Here is a 19,462-nt window from a genome sequence, read left to right as displayed (position 1 = left end):
ATCCTTGGCAGCCTGTCTATGCGCGCTCCCTGGGAAGCCCAGATCTGGCTGCAAGAGCAGCAAGAGAGAACGTCACGTTTACCCTTCACGGAGTTCAAAATAACGGCGCTTCTAAATTAGTCAGGCTTCTAATAAGCAATATGAGAGTCATAGAGACTGTAAAATCAGGGTTTGCTTGTGGGGGGATGAGCACCTGCTTCAGAAGCAGCTGGTTAAAGAGGACGGATTCCTGGGCTGGGCTGAGGGATTCCAAATCGCTGGGTTGTGGCTTTGGCTTCCGAGGCTGTGTTTGCAGCAAGCCCTGCAGATAATTCGGATGCTCACCAAAGGCTGCAAGCCACCTATTCCAAAAACCTAGAATATCAGATAGGAACTCAAGCACAGTGCCGCCTGGGGAAAAGGAAACTCTACATTTTCTTGGGGGTGAATAATCCTTAGCAGAACTACTATGCTTTGTAAAAACTAATCAGATCTATAGCCTCTTACCTTCCAGATGACATGGAGACGTTTTCTTTTCCTGATGCACTTTAGGATGAATGTGCAGACTTTAAGCTTGTAAAAATAGGGCAAAATGCCCATTTATTTCCATCTAAGAAATATAATCTAAAATCTATTAAATGACATGAAAAGGAAGAGCCCTGAACTGCTTTAACTTTTTCCACCAGATGTGGTGAAGTTTTTATTTGTTATTATTAAGCACTTTTCAATTAAGACTTCATTTTTCTCAAGTATAAAAACTGATTTTTTTTCCCTACTTAAAAATGTCAGTGACCAAATTCACTGTCGAATATAAGCTATGAAAGTTGTAACTTGCATCCCGTTAGGAGGAAACTAGAGTAGTTTATGTTCCACGATGTTGTTGTAGCATTGTGCCTTCAGTTGCTGATAATCTTTTTATTCAGGTATCGTATAGAATAGTGGGTTGTATCATGGCGCATCCACCTACGTACAAAAGATACTTTGATCATATTCTTCCCCAACAACCGACACTTATCAGCCTTCCTTCAGGTCCTGTTCCTGCTCCCAACAGGCCTGCATTTTGCTTTCACGCCTTTATGAAATGTTTTCAGATTCCACATATAAGAGAAATCATACGATATTTGTCTTTGTGAGTCTGACTGATTTTGTGTTGACCCAGGCTCTCTAGACCCAGCCTGTGTTCTGGGAACAATGTGATCTCATTCCTCTTTGTAACAGTTGAATAGTGGGTCCTCGTTTCATTTCTGTTGCTGTGATACAATACCTGGCAGAAGTAACTTAGGGGAGAAAGGGGCTTATTTTAGCTCACACTTCCAGAGGGATATGGACCATCATGGTGAAGAAGGCATAAAGGCAGAATCAAGAGGCCCTGCTGCCATGTGGCATAGGAATTACGTGTAGAAACAGAAAGTGGTACAAGAAGTGGCGGCAGGCTATAAAAACCCAAAGCCTACATTTTCTAATAACTGCTCATCAGGGGACCCATACGCAGCTAGCCACCATGTCTGGAAGGAACAACAAGCTGCCCGGCAACTTGTCACAGTCACAGAACCTGATCAACCGGGACCCGCTGGCCTACATCAAAGAGTTCCTACAGCAGTGTAATCACTGTAAAATCCAGTGTGGACATTTTTCAAGTTACAATCAAGTAAGCCCAGCAAAGATCTGGCAGAGCTGGTGATGTTCATGGCACAGATTGGCCACGGCTACCAGAACATCTCAGTAACGTCCCCCCAGGAGCTGAAGGACCTGTTGTCCTACACTCACACTGTCTTGGATCCAGATCTCTGCATGACATTTTGCAAAGCCTTGATATTGCTGGGAGGTAAGAATCTGACCAAGCTGTCAAGTCTGCTAGAGCTCTTCTTCTAGCTCCTGCTCTGCCATGACGAGCTCCTGCAGAAGACTCTGAACACACGTACTGTGACTGGCATCAAGAACACCAAACACCAAACGCAAGAACAATAAGGTGAACATGGTGCTGCAGAATTTCATGTACGCCGTGTTGAGAGACTGCGTACATGAGAGCAATGCGACTGCGGCCAAGATGTCTCTGGATGTCATGATCGAACTCTACAGAAGGAGCATCTGGAATAATGCCAAAACTGTCAATGTTATAGCAACTGTGTGTTTCTTCAAGGTCACAGAGATCTTAGTTGCTGCTTTGGCGTTCTTCCTCAGGAGAGATGAGGAAGAGAAATAGAACAGTGACTCAGAATCCGAGGATGATGGACCCACGGTGAAAGACCTGCTGGTGCAGTACGCCATAAGGATGGAGGGCTTCCAAAACAAGAAGAAGCTGGAAAAGGCAATGAAAGTGCTGAAGACACAAAAGAAGAAACGAGAAGCATTTAACTTTTCAGCTATTCACTTGATCCATGAGCCCCAAGACTTTACAGGAAAGCTTCTGACGCAGCGAGAGAGCTGTAAGGAGAGGTTTGAAGTGAGGGTGATGCTCATGAACCTCGTCTGCAGATTGGTGGGAAGTCATGAGCTTTTCCTCTTCAACTTCTACCCCTTTGTGCAAAGGTCTCTGCATCCCCACCAGAGAGAAGGCGTGAAGATCCTTCTGTTGGCTGTGCTAGCCTCTCATCACCTGGTACCTCCGGACACTATTCAGTTGGTGTGCATGATGGTGGCCAATAACTTTGTTACTGACAAGAGCTCTGGGGAAGTCATGACTGTAGGAATCAACGCTATAAAAGAAATCATGGCTCGATGTCCTCTGGCCATGTCTGAAGAACTTCTTCGGGACTTGGCTCAGTACAAGACACACAAAGATAAAAGGGCAATAATGTCTGCCAGAACCTTAATTCATCTCTTCTGGACACAGAACCCTCAGATGGTACAAAAGAAGTTCTGGGGCAATCCCACTGAAGCCTCCATCAAAGCAGGAATACAATAACATGGAGAGTCAGACGCTGCAGAGTACATTCCAGGAGCGGAGGGTCTGGAGGATGAGGAAGAGGAGAACACAGAAAGTGATGAAGATGGATGGGCAAGGGCCAGCCTCAGTGATGGGGGAGGATGGTGAGTGGGTCGATGTGCACTACTCTTCAATGAAGAACAGCAAGCACTCACCAAGAAACTGGACAGCATGGCCATGGAGGAGTGGAGTGCCAAAGCTGCAGCCATCAAGCACCAGTTTTAACACAGGACGACTTCCAGAAAATCTGCACGGCCCAGACGAAGTAGGAAATGGATGCTGCCCCTGGGAAAGCCCAGAAGAGGAAATACATCGAAATCGACAGTGAATCCAGGGGTGAATTGCTGTCTCTTTGGGACACTGAACACCTACACAAAAAGCCCAAGTCTGACAAAGAGACAAGACTAGCAACTGCAGTGGCTGGAAGGACAGACCAAAAGGAGTTTGTGAGGAAGAAAACCAAAATAAACTCCTTTTTCCAGTTCCACAAATAAAGAAAAGAAAAAAAAAAACCCCAGAAGAACTTGATGATGATGCAATGTAGCCAGAATGTCTGGTCAAAAACAGTGCACTCCTTCTGGGAGAAGCAGCTAGCACTAGGAAATGCACCTATGAAAAAGAGGAAAAGAATGAATTAACTTACCAGGAAGTTATCCATTTCCTGCCCAATGCTGTGTGTATCAACATATTGACAATTAGTAAATATTTGCTTACATTAAAAAGTCAAGAAACACTAAAAAAAAAAAAAAGCAAAACGCCCAAAACAAAACAACAACAACAACAACAACAAAAGCCCACCGCCAGTGACCTACTTCCTCCAGCAAGGCCATGTCAGAGTACATTGTGAAAATATATATTTTCTGCATTCATGTATCCATTGATGGACACTGAGGATGAATCAGTGACATGGCTATTATGAATGATTATGTAGTAAATATATGAGTGCAGACATCTCTACTGTGCTCTGCCTTTGCTTCCATTAGGTATATATCCAGGAGTGGTACAGCGGAGCATTGCTCTGTATGTATGCTAGCTATCAGTGACAAGCAGCTACTAAATGATTTTTTTCTACATATTTTTATAAGTAAAAGTGTGCGCATGGACATTGAAAGAGTCACCTTATACTGTGCAGTTCCTCGAATCATGCTACTAGTATTTGATTAACTCTCTCATTCATTATTCTAAGATCCTTCTTCAAACAAATGGAGGGGGATGAGTAGTGGCTGAGCCCTCATAAGCTTACTTATAAGTAACTGAGAATGTGGTGAAGCGAGATGCAGCTGGGGATGCCTGGAGAGATAAGGGTTGCCAGAAGCAGAAGACCATGAGCTCCACCTTCTCCTCTCATGGGACCCACCCTACGTGTTCAAAGCTCTACCCTCCCCTCTAATGGGATACCCCTCCTCTCACCCGATCCAACCTTTCTTCTCACAGTTTCCAACCTCCTCACACATAGGATCTGCTCTCCCCTCCCACATTCCATCCATCACCTCAGAGGCTAGTTCTCTGACTTACCCCACAGCACATGATGTGAAAGCTGACAGAACTTGAAGGCTTTGTCCTCAGTTGAACTGGAGTACAGTCCTCCCCACTGCCCTACACTGACACAAGGCCCTGTGCCAGGAGTGATCAAGATTGCAGTGGTTGTACCAAAACTATCATTAGGCAACTGGAACGCCTATCTGAATGTCTTCTCATAGGAAGATACACACCAGGCAGTGGGCACAAAGTTGTCCACTGAAGATCATCTGTAAAGCATAGAGATGGCCAAACTTCTGTCTACCGTGCCTGCCTCTGTATGTGTGATTGCATGTCTCTGTGTGTGTGTGTGAGAGAGAGAGAGAGAGAGAGAGAGAGAGAGAGAGAGAGACAGAGAGACAGAGAGACAGAGAGACAGAGAGACAGAGACAGAGAGAGACAGAGAGAAAGGAGGAGGAGGGAGGAGGAGAGAGAGAGGAGGGAGGGAGAACTGTGTAGCTAAAATTTAACTCAGTGCTACTTTAAAAATAGCAAATCTTTTGGTAAGATGTATCAGAAAGTTGAGAATGAGGAATTGGTAAGAATAAATCTAAACATTGGTCTTTAAAAGTCTCTCTTAGCCGTGAGACTACATACCCACAGCTCTAAAATTGTTAGGCCCAACAGGGTGTGTTTCACTTAGAAAACATTATTTAACAAGAATCTAATATGTGTTAAGAAAGGACAAAATGCCAAAAACAAAACAAAGAAATAAATAGGCAGAGTGATTACATTCATACAGTATAGCCCAGTTCAAAATAAACCAGAAAATTCATAAATAACCTTTAAAATAAATACATATCTTATGTGGTGATATATGGTGTCAAAATAAAATCAGCAGAGAAGGATTGGGGTGAGTTTAGACTAAGGTCTGCACTTGATTCTTTGAGTGGATAGCCTTGGCACTGAAAATAGGAATGTCTTGAGCACGGAGGGAAAGCCTGCACCATGGATCTACATAAAGAATTCAAGGCAAAGCATGCTAATCCTTTAAGGAACATAAAAAAGATGGATGTGCCTTGTGACCATAGGAGAGCATGGGGTCCATTCTGAAAGAGGCAATGACAGAAAAATGAATTTCTCTGATAATCTGCCCCCATGAAGTCCCGGCCTCTGCTGCATGCACAGAATGATTCTGCAGGAAAAACATGTGACAACGCAGGACTGTCATGTTTGCTCTTCATGAATTTTGTACTTCCAAGCCATACAGAATGGTCTTCTGGGCGGAAACTTGAAGAGAGGGGTACAGTGGTTTCCACAGGTTACCAGGCCTGAGAACTAAGAATCCAAAAGAGTGTAATTACAGTGACTGGCTTTCAGTGGCTATTTGTCACCAAACCTTTTGGGATGCTTTTAAGGGTTAATACTCTCTGATATCAGCCAAAAGCAATAGATGATGGATTTTTAAATGATTTATATAAAAAGTCAGCATTGTTTGTGGAAAGAGCACTAACATCAAAGCTGTGAGACCTAGGCTTAAATTAAAGCTAAGTGTTTCCAACAAAATTCATTTTTTTCCCTTTTTGGTATGAAAATGTAGATAGTAATAGCAAGCCAAAGTGAGATGTAACCACAGTAACAACTGTCTGCATCAAACACACTTGCTGGCCATGAGGAGAGCTCCACAGACTTTAGCTATGACAGGTAATTGTAAAAAAAACAGACTCTGAATGGCGTGAATCCGATGAGGACAGTGAGAACTTACTATAAGAAGAAAGATTTACAGCATCGTGAGCTGTTGGCTGATGAGTTGCTTGGCAAGTTGGTCATTTGTTTGCATGGATGGATGGATGGATGGATAGATGGTGTCTAGGCCCTGGAAGTTGGCAGTACAGTAACACATACACCAATAGCCCCTAGGCTATTCTAGCCTGCATATATAGTGCAGCCTCAGAAATCCAATTCTTCTTCGGTGTTAGGAAGAATCTACTTTTCCCCACTGAAGCTTGAAGGTGGGTTGAAAGTGAATCTTGTAGACTTATAATCCCTATGTAAAAGCTAGAGTCTCACCTATTCAATCTGCCATAGTCCAAGGATAGATTTTCCCCCTCAAAAATGGTAGCGCAGTAATCAAAAGTGGTGGTAAACAGCTAGCATTTCCTTATAGCTCGCCAGAAGCGCCTAAGGCGTGTGTGTGCTGCAGAGCACAGCACACTGAGATCTGGCTCACCTGCTCTGATGCTCCGTGTTCATGCTCGATAGGACAAATCCAGCACAGCACAGTGAGATCTGGCTCACCTGCTCTGATGCTCCGTGTTCATGCTCGCTAGGACAAATCCTTCTCTGGAATCCTCACTCTCCCCTGGACGCCTACCAGGGTGCTGTCTCTCCTTGGCTTTCTTTTGTTCTTCCCACTTTCCACTGCATGCGAGCACATTGTCTTAGAAAGGCTTCCTTTTGCTGTGATAAAACACTATGGCAATGAACAACTTGGGGAAGAAAGGCTTGTTTCCGCTTATGACTCCCATGTCCCATTCCATTGCTGAGGGAAGTCAGGGTAGAAACCTGATGCTGATGCTGAAGCCATGGAGGGACATTCCTCACTGGCTTGCCTGTCCTGGTTTGCTCGGTGTGCCTGCTTCTAGTGCCCAGGACCACCAGCCCACAGGCCTCACTGTCCACAGGGAGCTGGGCCCTCCCACATCTTTCATCAGTCAAGAAATGCACCACAGGTCTGCCTACCCGCCAACATAGAGAATTCTCAGTTGAGGTTCCCTTTTCCAAAATGACCCTAGCTTGTGTCAAGATGACATAAAACTAGCCATCGTGCGCATACATAACTACCTAAAATAGAATTCCTAAATAAATTGACCATTCAAATATCATCCACAAAAGTTAGATGGTATTAAAATTTGATGTGATTCTTTTTAGACTTTTTTCTTTTTCTCTGTACCTAGAGTATCACACACATGTATATATGTGTATGTTTATGGGTGATTGGTATGTACAGACAAGGAATGTAATATATGTATGTACATGTTTGTGTATATCCACTAGTGTGCGTGTGCTTGTTTTGTACATGCATGTAAAGGCCAAAAGTCAACATTGGCTGCCATCTTTTGTCACTCTTCCCTCTATTTTTTGACAAGATTTCTCACTCAACTTGAAGCTCTGCATTTCAGCTAGATTGGTTGGCTAGCAAGGCCCACGGATCCCTCCAGCTCTCAGACTGCATGCAGGCACTACTATTTCCAGATTGTATGTATGCTAGGAATCTGATCTTCGACTTTTTCCTTGAGACATCTCTCTCGAGCCATCACACATATTTTTAAGCAGGATATAGCTACACACACACACACACATATTTTTTTATGGTTTATGCCACATTGTATTGTTTATAAAATGTATGCATCACAATAGGTTGCATACCCTAGTTCAGTGGTTCTCAACCGTCCTAGTGCTATGGTCCTTTAATTCAATTCCTCATGTTGTGGTGACCCACAACCATAAAATTTTTTTCCTGCCCACTTCATAACTTTAATTTTGCTACTGTTATGAATCGAACTGTAAATATGTGATATTCAGGATATCTGATATGTGACCCCTGTGAAAGGGTCATTTGACTCCCAAAGGGGTCACAACCCACAGGTTCAGAATCTCTGCCCTAGTTGTTTAGATCTGATTAGTATCAAAAACTTCTCAAACTTTTAAATATCACCCAAATCACTGAAGTATTGATGCAAAAGGGTGTTGTGTCCATATATGAGTGTATGTGGTATGTGGTATGTGTGTGATAAGAATCTGTGTGGTATATTGAGGCTATGCGCGCGCGTGTGTGTGTGTGTGTGTGTGTGTGTGTGTGTGTGTGTGTGTGTGTTTGCACATACACAGGCAGTGCTCTACTTGCGGTACAAAATGGAAGATTAAGGAGAAAGTCAAGTGGATTGAAATCAGCAATAAAATGACTGTTTTCCCATACTAAATGGACCTGAAATTTATCCCCCTGCATCTGTAGGTAAATGTCCTTCTGTTCTTGAAACAATAAATCCCCATGAACTTCGCATAAAGTTTTGCAGAGACAAGATGTGAAATGGCTTCCATCAGAATCCACTCTGTGCTTTGTTTGTGCACTCTCAGTTCGATTCCTTTCACATCCTTGGGCACTCGCTGGAGCCGCTAGCCTGGGAAAGGTCGGAATGCAACCTGTTTCCAGCCTCTGTACCCTGGGTGGCTGCCAGACTGTTGAAAATAATTGCTTTCAAACCCCAGATTATGCTGCCATCTACTCAGTTTCAAATCAGCAAAACCTACAGCCATGCTGTGGCAGTTTCGACTGGCGCCTTTGCTTTTCTTATCATCTCAATTCACTTTCACAATTACCGAGCGGCTCAACAAGAAAAAAAATTCATTCTGAATGTGCAGTTTTCTATCATAACCTCAAAGGAAAGACAAAGAGATGCAAACCTGCACCTTACAACCTAAACTTCTGAGCCAGGAAATGGAAATCAAATCATAAATTGTCATGGCCTCCTGCTCTGCACTATAATAATTTTTCCATATTTCGTTGTCCCGGCGTGTACCTTTTCACTGCATTATCTTCAGGAAGTGTGGGTGCAGTCCTGCAGCAGAGCCTCCTTCTGCAGAGAAAACCTTCACTGCTACCCCAGTCAGACTCAGTGTGGTCCTCATGGCCCTTTGGGGCAGAAGTGCTGGAACAACCACTCACCCAGCAGCCCCTTCTGGTCCCAAGGCACCTTAAACAGCCGGCACCCATTAAACCCTCTGTGCTGTGCTTGCAGATTCACTTGCAGTTCCCACTCTTCTAAATCAACCATTAGCTGTCTTCCCACCCACCTTTATTTGTTCACAGAATGCTGGAACACTGCTTTAGACTCCGTAAGCGTGGCTGATGGATGTCCCCTGCAACCTCCAAGCAACATCTTCCAAGTCCCTAACCCAGGCAGGTCACCACAAAGCCACGAGTGCTGGGCCTAAATTCCATGGTTTCACACAAGTCGACCAAGAAGGATATCTGCAAACTAGATCACTGCCTTGCATTCCCTCCAATTCTTAGAGGCCAAGGGTGTGTCCATCTTGATGCAGTTTATTATTTTTTTAATGCTGGGAATTACTGGCCCTGGCTGTTATAGACTTGTGTCCAGCTTTCTTTCAAGTCCCCTATTCTTCAAGGGAGCATACAAGGAGTAAAGACTCTACACTGCATGATGCAAACCTCTGGACTGCCTCCCTCACCATTTATAGAAATCTTCACCATTTCCTTCCTATTGATACTACAAGAAGGCATCCCTCCCCCCATCTCAGTGTTTAGTATTTTAACTTTTTTTTTTCTTCTGAGGTTATTGCAAGACCTCAGTGAAGAAGAGATTTCTCTCTCTCTCTCTTTTTTTTTTTTTTTTTTTTTTTTTTTTTTTTTTTTTTGTCCAATTTCTAGATAAATAAACTGAGGCTTTCAAAGATGACCTCTTCCCCCCCCGGTGTTCTTTGTGCTGTGGGTCAGCTCCCTGTTGTAGTGGTCCACTGGAGATATAGGTGCAGGGTTACTATTTTCAGTAGAAAATGATAGCATTCATGTAACAGGATGTATGGCTCTTTTTATTTCCTGTAATGAAAAGAGGACGGAAAAGAAACTTTGATGTGTGTAACGGAATTGCCATCAATCCATTACCCTGCATGCAGAGTGGGTTCGGATCTTCACATCCCTCACTCTGCTGAAATGGGCAGCCCTTTTTCCACATTTTTACTCACCTAATGGATTTGATATAAAATCTGTTTTTCTATGGATGTGAGGCTCTGGAGGTTTTGTGGTTCATCAATACATAAAGGCTGCCTCCTGTTATAGCACCCCTTCCCCGAGGGCTGCTGAGAGTGGCTAAATGCATCACAGTCTTTTACAAGCCTGCTGTCACTGCTCTTTATTACAACAGAGCAGATAATAAAATGGGAACTTAATGGCATTAAAGGATGAATCCCAATATATGAGGAGAGGAAAAGAAAAGAAGAAGCAGATCGCACAATGAAGAGAGACGCTGCATCCACAGAACTGGCCAGAGGGCACATACAATGCCCAACATTGTCAAGTCACTAAGCAACCTTGAATATGAAGGTGGCTAACATAGTATAGTTGACATGCAGAATCCGAAACCTGGAAAAGAGTCTATCCTCCTGGGCTAAATAATACTAAGTCACCAAAAGTGGGTTCTGTAGATCAACAAGCAGCATTAATTAATATTAGGATTAGTGACAGTTCAAATTCTTAAATGCGTCTACCTGGCTGTCTGTCACTGGCAGGAAGAAGGTAGACAATGAAATCTCTGCAGTCTAAAATTCATAGCCTTGCCAAGAAGGGAGCTACATGAAAGACATTATAATAATACAGTAAGTTAGATGCACCAAGAGATACCATAAGGCCTGCGAACACAGAACAGAAACAATGTCACGAGCCCAGGGAAGCACCAAGAATCCTTCAGTAGGTGGGGCCAGTGAGACTGAGCCTTAAGGAACCAGGCAAGATTAACATGGGCACAGTGGTGAAGGAAGAGAAAATTAAAGAAAAGAAAGAAAGTGGGTTTTTCGCTCCATCCTCCGAACATCCAGGGACACACAAGCGTTTGAAGAATAGAAGACTTGGAAGGGAGGCTGAGGCAGGGGGATCACAAATTCCAAGGCAGCATGGGTTACTGAGGGAGTTCAAAACAGGAGGATCACAAATTCAAAACAAGAGAGCCTGGGTGATTTAATGACACCCTGTTTGGAAAATTGTTGTTTAAGTTTTTTAAAGGGCTGGGGTGCAATTCAGTGACAGTGTGCTTGCCTAGCCTATATGAGGCCTGAGTTCAATCCCAGAGTGCTGAAAAAATAAAAATAAATAAATAAATTAAAAAACAAAAAACAAGGAGGCAGCAATGTAAATACAGAACAGAATCAAAAGCTCCTCAAATGTTAGAAACAATGAAAGGAACATTTTGGGAGAGCAGGTGGCAAAGGCAGAGGCTGGGAAATGTTCTTACTGTGCAAGTTCAGGGAGGTAACAATACACTCTGCAGCCATTTGAAAGCATTGGGGTTTAGTGTATAAGTACAAATTATAAGATTTATTTTGGTTGATCTTAGAAAGGATGGGCAAGCTAGGAAGCAGAAGCAAAGTAGAGGCTGCTGTAGCCTTCAGGCACCTGAGAATGGCCATGGCCAAGGTCGTGGAACAGAGAGGAGAGACATATCTCAGAAGACTGGAAGGTACAGATCGGGGGCCGTGAGTGAATGAAACTAGATGAATGAAAAAGAATGATCCCCAAGTTTCTGACTTGAGGACAGAGTCGGAGAGGCTCCATTTGTGAGGTGAAGAATACTATAAGTAGAGTTAATACGAAATAAAACTATGTTCACCTGCAGACAGTGCTCATCTTCCTTTAGGTCAAGACAAAGCTCTTCAACAAGCACTTAGTTTCACCCTAACTCATAGTTGAGGTTCAACTTCATACATGGATTTGGGCGCCGATAATCTACAATCACTTACTAGAAATCATGAAATGGGTAAAAATGCCCAGGAGAGGAGAGGGAACCCACAAGTATTCGTCCCTGATTCCTGACTCATCCAGTACTTACAAGATAGGCCCTACCCATACCCACTCCCACATGTCCAACAGTGGGTACTGCAGCACTTGCAAAACACCCTGAAAATAATAGATGTAAACCTGCACTCCTCCAGAGACAATACAATTCTTGTTCATGCTCATGTATGCCTGGATACAGGAGAATTGAAGTCTTTTCTTTCTTGGGATCAATTCCATGGAATCCTTTAGGGCTGATCCAAGTCTATACTGTCAATGAAATCATAAAGTCCCCAAAATTCCATGATATCTATTCATTTCTTCACTTCTGAACATTATTAACAATTAATTATAAACCCAAGACCAAGTATAGCTCATGGGCCTATAACAAGCACCTTTATGAGAAAAAAATTAGGTATTTTCCTTATCTACAAAGAACTAAGTTCACACAACTGTCCCAAGCACTAAAAATAAAGAAAAATTACCTATGTGCACCATTTACATTTAAGTGTAAATGAGTTCAGCATGTAGCCTCAATGACTAATCAGGAACAAACCAGTTTTCCCAGTCTCATGCAGAGCTGGGGATACTCTGGGCTCTATGACCTTCAGCATTTGACTATCTCATGTACCTTATGGGACTCAGCCCAGTCGTCACTCAAAGGAACTCATTTACAGTGAGACATAAGATAAGCATTTATACTGATGGCTCCGCGTGCTAGTTGGCAGTATTAGTTGTTTGGGTTTCAGCATTGGAAGAACCTTCTTGGGAGGGTGGAATGCTCTAGAGAGAACAGATGACTAACCCAAGTCCAAGGGCAACATCTTCCCTTGAAGCCCTCTATTTTGAGGTTAGCTTAGTCTATAAAATGATGCTTTATATTCAGCAAAAACTACTTTTCCCTAACCTGTATGTACAAAAAAGATTTAATTAAGAAAGTCATTTTTTTCCTACCACTTACTAGGAAACATCTACAGATAGACCTAAATCTGCATGCAAATGAAATCATCTGGTTTATTGTCAACAGCACCAATCCCATAATAAACAGGAGAAAGCTCATTTCACAATACAAAGGATACTAAAATTTTAACTTGTGGGTCACTAATAATTTTCAAAATAATTAGTCTCTTTAGAACTGATATTTATATTGGAAGTTGCTAGTCTTCCCTTCAGTTCTCCCTGGCAACCTCTGTTCAAGTGGTGTTCTTTGGATTGTTGGAGTAACTGTTTTCCTCAGTGTCTAATTGTTTTTATTTGCCCCCAATTTTTATTTAATGGCTGCTCAGCAAAACGCAGCACTTTGAACCATTCTCCCATTCCTGTGTTATGAACGGAATTGTTTTTAAAATCACTGAAGAGGGTTGGGAGATAGAGCAGCTAGTAAAGTGCTTAACTCACAAGCATGAAGAAGACCTGAGGGTGCCCAGAATCCATAGGAAAAGGCTAAGCATGCGGCATACATTTGCAGTCTTAGCACTGGGTGAATTGAAGATCTGAGGGTCCTTGGGTATCGTAGGCCAACCAGTCGGTCCTCATGGTGAGCTCAAGACCAATGAGCAACCTTGCTTTAAAAAGGTAGACAGCATTCCTGAGGGTTACATGAGGTTATCAGATCCATATATTCTCCAATCACATATCTATCTTCCTACATACACACACACACACACACACACACACACACATACACACACACACACACGTTCACACAAGAAATCACTGGGGAGATAAAGAAACAGAGAGCACATGGTATCCTTTCTAAGAGCATTACAGTGATAGCAAAAATCTATCCACTTAGTGTTCATCAACAATGTTTATTGGACATTTGTATTGTGGGCAACATCCTGCTGATTGCATCTCATGGAGTATCTCCAGTGATTCCCCCAGGAGAGGAACACTTTCTATGCCACTGCACAAAAGAGGAAATTGAGATGGAGGAAGGTCAGGTACCCAGAGTCACCCAGCAAATAGTGGTGGCAATCTCAGAATGTAACCCAGACTGTCTGGTTCCAGGCGTACAAGAGGGACCAGCACATAGCAGCCTTGCAGAGACACAGGCAGGCCAGAGCATCCCTGAAGACTTACTCACTACAACCCCTCCTATCAGCCCCCATTTTCTTGATCCTTCCCCCTAGTTGAAACACCATCAAGGCATCTCATATTTTTGTTTGGCTCCCATATACACAGTGAGCTCTCTCTCTCTCTCTCTCTCTCTCTCTCTCTCTCTCTCTCTCTCTCTCTCTCTCTCTCTCTCTCTCTCTCTCTCTCTCTCCTACTTCTTTCTTTTCCTTTGTTGGCGGGGGGCATTAGTACATCACACGTTGATCACTTCATGACTAACAGTAAAAGAAACCCTGCACATCTGTGCTGCTAATAAACAAGGAAGAAGCAAGCTGCAAGGGGCAGGCCAAGGAGTGCTGGAAACTCACCTGCAAGATACCACATGTGTGTAGGGGACCTCAGAAAGCCTGTTTAAGGGTCATTCAGAGCATCATCTCTTTTCCTCTAACCAGCTTCTAGCTGCCTTGTTCTCTCCTTAGTAAGGGTGGATATAATGTTTCACGCATCAGGCATTTAAAAAGTGGAAGCATCATGCCTTACTGAAACAGTATTGGAGTTGAGATTCATAGCACCCACTTAGCCTTCCCATCTCTCAGCTCCAGGACACTGGCCACAAAATGCATATTCCTCATGGAGAAACTAGAAGATTCATTTCTAAAAAAGAAGTCAAAGCTCTAACCTTTTGAGGGTCCCTAACGAAACAGGAATCTCTCCATGTTGTAGGGAAACCCAATAATCAACAAATGGCATCCACAGTCCATTACACGTGTCACATTCTTAAAATTAGGGTTGAAAAGGTGTAAGAAAAAGAAAAATAAACTAAAATTAATAGGTTTAGGGGGCAAAGTATCAAGAAATTGAGTCTGTGGCCCTACATAAGGAGTAGGTATAAATGTGGTAATCATAGAGCATTAGCTTTCTCAAGAGCAACCAGACAGCTTGACAATTGTCTTTCTGAGGCGTCTCAATTAGGTGTGAAAGGAGAATAATGGCTTATCAGAAGAACAGGGATTCGGAAAGTTAACCTCAAGCACCCCTTTCCTCAAGATGCTAACTGAAAATGTGTTTCCGGAAAAAAAAAAAAAAGGTTGCAGACACAGAAATAGGATGTCATGACATCTCTGAATCTGAGCATAGATTCCTGTGGAGGGGAAAGGCAGGCTTGGCAACAGTGGAGAAGGAGGTCATAGGACAAGCGCTAAGCCCCAAGGCCTGCCCTTCCATATGGAGACAGAGGGAAGTGGAGGGTGCCGCCAAAGATCAAAGCCATGACTGCTAAACGCCTGGAGATGCCGAATGTTGGGAAAGATGTAACACTGGGAACTTGGAATCCATGACAGAGACATAGAGAGTTGTGCCAAGGGGAAAAAAATGTTGACCCTAGAAAAACAAAAAATTATACAGAAGAAAAAATATAACTATATTTGACTATGTTGCTTATTAGTGGGTAACGATAACACCATCTTAAACCTATAAAGGCTGTATTTTTGGAGATCCCCAAATTCTGCTGGACACTATTTGGGGAAAATATTGCAAAGGGGGCTGAGGAAGCAGGCTCTGCTAAAGTCTATCATTATCTCACGTCCAGGAAAATCAATAGAGTATGGCTAAGGGTATAAATTAGTAAATTCCACACAAAGGTGTGTGTGTGTGTGCGCGCGCGCGTGTAAGTGTGTGTGCGTGTAGTGTGTGTGTGTTGTGCATGTATATTATGTTGTGCATGTATATTTGCACATGAGGAGGGCACAGGTCAACTTCAGGTGCCTTTCTCTATGCTCACCACTTTATTTGGAGACAGGGTCTCTAGCTGAAACTTGCTCACTAATGGGCTAGGCTTGCTGGCCAATGAGCTGCAGGGACCTGCCTGACTGCCCACCTAACCTCTCAGTGCTGGGTTAAAGCTGCAGCCCGACTACACCTTGCACTAAGTGTGCTGAGGATCCAAACCCAAATCACCCACTAAGCCAATCTGCCCAACCCCCATGTAGATATTTTTACCACAGGATAAAAACTAAAAGAATTTGAAGTATTAGAAAGGATTGTCTTTATGGTATTAGACTGAAGATGTGAACAGGAGACAAGACTGTTTTGCTTCGTCGCTTTAACACAATTAGACTTCTATAATTGTGCCCATGTAATATTTTGGGGTTTTTTTTGGTTTGGTTTAGTTTGGTGTGGCCTGGTTTGGTTTGGTTTTGGTTTTATCAAGACAAGGTTTCTCTGTGTAGCCTTGGCTATCTTGGGCTCAATTTGTAGACCTGGCTGGCTGGAACTCATAGCGATCCACCTGCCTCTGCCTCACCAAGTGCTGGGATTACAGCATGCACCACCATGCTTGTTTTGATTTTTATTGATTCTGTGTGAATTTCACATCATGCACCCCAATCTCACTTGCCTCCTTATCCCTTCATATCTGTGCTCTGCCCTTGTAACCCCCCCTCAAAAATAAAATAAAATAAACAAACAAAAACAAAACAAAATCTCTTTGTGGAAGCTGTAGTGTGTCAGCCATCACAGTATACCCCTTTGTCTACACATCTTTACGTGAAAATGTTCATTGGAATGAGCCATTGGTCTGGTTTGTGACCCCTGGCTTCCGCTACATTATCAATATTGGATCCTCACTGGGACTCCACTTGGATGGATATCCTGTTGTTGCCCTGTGTGTGGAGTTCTGGTAGCTTTGGATTTGAATGACTGGTCCCTTTACATGCTCCAGAAGTTCATAGATAGGGTAGATGTTAGTGTCAGCCCTGGATCTGGGCCTGGGGGATAGCTGAGATGGTCAGCCTACCAGCTCTCCCTCAGTACTGCCCTGGATAGCTCACCCAATACCACAGCCAGCAAGGGGCAGGACCAGCTCTCCCACTCCCATGCCCTGGGGCTGGCACATCTATGTCCCAGACACCCAAGCCTGCTCTTCTGGTGAGGTGATAACCAAGCCCCACTGCTGCTGAGCCATGGACTCAGACATGACCCTCAGTAGCAGAACTGGCCAGGACCTCAGAGAGCATCACCTGTTACTCATGCCAAGCTGCTCCTCACTATCCTGGAGTCTCCAATTCTGTCTCTTCATTGTGGACACACCATTCTGCTTTTCTTTCTCTTCCATTTCTCTGCCATTTACTTGCTCATCTTAGTGATGATCTGGACCTCTGGGTGTCTGGGGTTGTCTTAAGAGTGCTCTGTACCAACTGTGTGGGGGTCACTTCAGGCTTGCTCTGACCACCTGGGCCACATGGTACCACAGAGGTCCCATATAATAATTTGTAAGGAATAAAATGGAACTTAAAATTAAAGATTGCTACTCAGAAAATATCTCTAGGAATTATGAGATTGGTATCTCTTACCAAATAATCATTGATTAGGTCAAGTAAGTGGCTACTCAAGACTTTGGATACACAGCCAGATGCAGTGCTTTCAGCTAGTGACTGCCTGAAGTTTGTAGTGACACTGAGTGCATGTTACACCCAGTTTGTTGTCCCAGTGCTCTCTGATGTTAAGATGGAGATGCCTCCCTGCTTCCTCTGGACATATATGAGAAGCCTGGCCTGACCTGGCATATATTTATTTTAGACGCTTCTCCTATGATGGACTCATTTTCAAGCTTGAAGAGCTCTCAATGACATGGCAGCCATTGCACCAAGCCTCCAGGGACAGTCGCTCCAGCCCAGGGTTGTGTCCTTAAACCTTTCCACCTACCTCATTACTCTGTTACTGTTGACTGACCTTTCTAGTCTCAGACACTCAGTCCTGTTCTGTATCATGCCTTCCCTCTCGATTTCCAACCTTTCCTCCTTCTACCTGTCCGTGCTGACCCAGCCCCTGCCACCTGCTGTTCTTACGATCCAGGGACTCGCTTATTCCACCTTGGTATTTCACGCAATGTGCTTTTCCTCCGCCATAGCACTGACCTTGATAGCAAGTACAAATTGCAACTGTTTCAATAGCCTTAAGGTTATGAGGCCATCAGTCTTGCAAATGCTTAGTGTTGTTCAATGAAGTCTAGAGGAGTAATAGAAATAAAGTCATGAATGAAGAAAATGATGGTGTTCTGGTGGAATCAGTGTAGGGTTCTCTGTAGATGTTAAAGCAATATTAGCCTTTATTGATATTTATTTAGCATCTTTAATACTCGGGGTACACATAAACCACATTTTGACCCATGAATAGTTTGCATTTGGAATTAAAACCAGATATAAACGAGGAGTAATTAATCACTTTTATTATTTATTTAACAATTATATATTGTTAATATATAGTATAATAAATATATTAATTTATTTAACAATTATTCATAGAGTACTGACCTTATTCTGAGGCCAAAGGTTATGGAAATGAAATGGTTTTATCCAAGCTTTCATGAGCTTATGGTCAACTAGGAGCGATATAAACAAACAGTAGTGATGCTATCAGCTCCCTGCATGGTCGAATGCAATGTCCATTGAGAAAAGCTCTTGTATTATTTGCTATAACTCAGAGTTCCCATGTCCGGGCAACAGATTTTCCAGACAGGATTCAAAAAAGGTCACCAGGGTCTGGAGCATCAGCATTCAAGCCTTTTCCTTTGTACATACTCATTGAAAGCAAGCTCATGGAGCTAGAGAGGTGGTAGGGGCAGCTAGGGGTAGCATGGGCTACTCTTCCAGAGGACTGGGATGTGCTTCTAAGTGTCCACATGGCAGTCTGTAACTCCACTTCCAAGAAATACGACACCCTTTTCTGCTTTAGTAAGCAAGTATGTGGTGCACAAATATATATGCAGACAAAAATACCCATACACATAAAATACAAGTAATAATATCTCTTTTTGAAAGAAAAGAAAGTAAACTCACATGCCACTGACTGCATTTGATTACTCATTCTTTTTGACCCTTTATTCATATAACATGTGTATGACACATTATAACTAAAGCAGACATTTAATAAGAGGGACATTAAACCAGCAGGAATGGGTTGTTCAGTAGGTACAGAGTTTGCTGACAACTCCTAACGAACCTGAGTTCAATCCCCAGATCCCATAATGTAAGAAGAAAACAATTCCTAAGATCATCTTTCTCCACACCCATGCCGTAGCAGGTGTGCACCTGTATGAACACATGCACACATACATACACACCCACACAGACACAGACACACACATGCATGCACACAAAAGCACGTACACACACTCATATACACACACAAAGAAACTGCACATGTACTTGAATACACACAGGCGCACATGTGTTATACGCACTAGTGCACCTACTGTATACACACTAATAAATAAAATATTTTTAAAATAAACAATAAAGAGAAGGACTTTTTGAGATAAATAAATGATTCAAAAGATCCTCTGCCTGTTTGCTAATCGATTCCCCCACCCCCAACCCCTGACCCCCAACTCCCAGCACCACAATTCCAGAGAAGACACAACTGTGATCTTACCAGGCCAGAGCTGAGGCTTTCCTACTGCTGACGGAGTCTGGATT

General features: G+C 43.1%; 1 protein-coding gene and 1 pseudogene across 1 annotated transcript in view; both read left to right on the top strand.

The window, feature by feature from the left end:
* Cntnap2 (contactin associated protein 2) overlaps window positions 1-19,462 on the top strand; it is a 2,113,217-nt gene that overhangs the window by 1,797,091 nt on the left and 296,664 nt on the right. The gene's annotated exons all lie outside the window — the stretch shown is intronic.
* Window positions 1,481-3,543, top strand: LOC127194803 (protein SDA1 homolog; annotated as a pseudogene).

Source organism: Acomys russatus, chromosome 10 (genome assembly GCF_903995435.1).
Source record: "Acomys russatus chromosome 10, mAcoRus1.1, whole genome shotgun sequence".
Taxonomy (NCBI): domain Eukaryota; kingdom Metazoa; phylum Chordata; class Mammalia; order Rodentia; family Muridae; genus Acomys; species Acomys russatus.
Note: the sequence above shows the minus strand (reverse complement) of the source record. Positions and strands in the feature narration are given on the sequence as shown.